Source organism: Panthera uncia, chromosome B4 (assembly GCF_023721935.1).
Source record: "Panthera uncia isolate 11264 chromosome B4, Puncia_PCG_1.0, whole genome shotgun sequence".
Lineage (NCBI taxonomy): Eukaryota > Metazoa > Chordata > Mammalia > Carnivora > Felidae > Panthera > Panthera uncia.
The window spans coordinates 127,018,450-127,019,275 of NC_064809.1; the positions used below are offsets into that span (position 1 = coordinate 127,018,450).

The 826-nt window shown below is 59.4% G+C and overlaps 1 protein-coding gene and 1 long non-coding RNA gene across 2 annotated transcripts in view; one reads left to right on the top strand and one right to left on the bottom strand.

The window, feature by feature from the left end:
- Positions 1-819, top strand: part of LOC125919545 (uncharacterized) — a 2,534-nt gene extending 1,715 nt beyond the window's left edge. The window contains exon 3 of the long non-coding RNA XR_007456825.1: positions 81-819. This is a non-coding gene — a long non-coding RNA (uncharacterized LOC125919545). The remainder of the gene's footprint in view (positions 1-80) is intronic.
- MYH9 (myosin heavy chain 9) overlaps positions 1-826 on the bottom strand; it is a 92,518-nt gene that overhangs the window by 37,714 nt on the left and 53,978 nt on the right. The gene's annotated exons all lie outside the window — the stretch shown is intronic.

Genomic DNA, 826 nt, shown 5'->3' on the forward strand with positions numbered 1-826 from the left:
CCCCCCCCCCCCCCCCCCCCCCCCCGGAACAACGGCTTCCCTCTGCCCGACACCCGACAACATTTTTTTCCTTTTCACAGGACAAGGCGAGAAGGAATCAGCTCCATAAAAGACACCAGCTCACTTCATCCGTGTCCTGATAGACACGGCACTTTCCCTGCTGGACCGTGTCCCGCCACCTACCCACCCCCACAGACGTGCTTCCAGAGTGTCCAGCGCGTGAGCCGGGGATCAGTGAGGCCCACCACGGGTTCTAAACTGTTTATCGACAACACCAATAAACTCTACTTGTGGTCCCAAGCCACACATGTGGCTGACACACCCTAAGCCTCCCTATCCCCGGATCCTCAGGATAGGCAAAACAGGGTGGCCCCGAGGTCATCAGGCAAAGCAGCCGCCAACTCGCGTCTTCTCCGACAGGTGTCAGTCACCGCCCTGTCCCCCAGCCCTGCGTGGGGCTCTACCCCGCCAGCCTAGATCAGTTTTGGAAGCAGCCATCACCTTCCCAGCAGGCCAGGCAGTAACGGACTCTGGCTGCGGAAAATTCGGCCCTTAATACCTGGGATCTCTCTAGGGGGAAAGAACATCACACAGGGGCCAGGCCGGCTTTTGTATTTATTAGCAAGGCTGGACTCCGGCCAGGATTTTACGGGAACGGCTGCCTGTGAATGATGAAAAGGAAAACTGGAAGTAGCAGGAGCTCCCGGGAGAGTCGTGAGGTTCAGCCTTCCAGGCGCACCTGCTGCTGACGAGACCCGTCTGCAGAGCACTGAGCCAGGGGCTGGAAGGGGCCGGGGCAGACTCTCCTGCTCCAGCAGCCCATCCT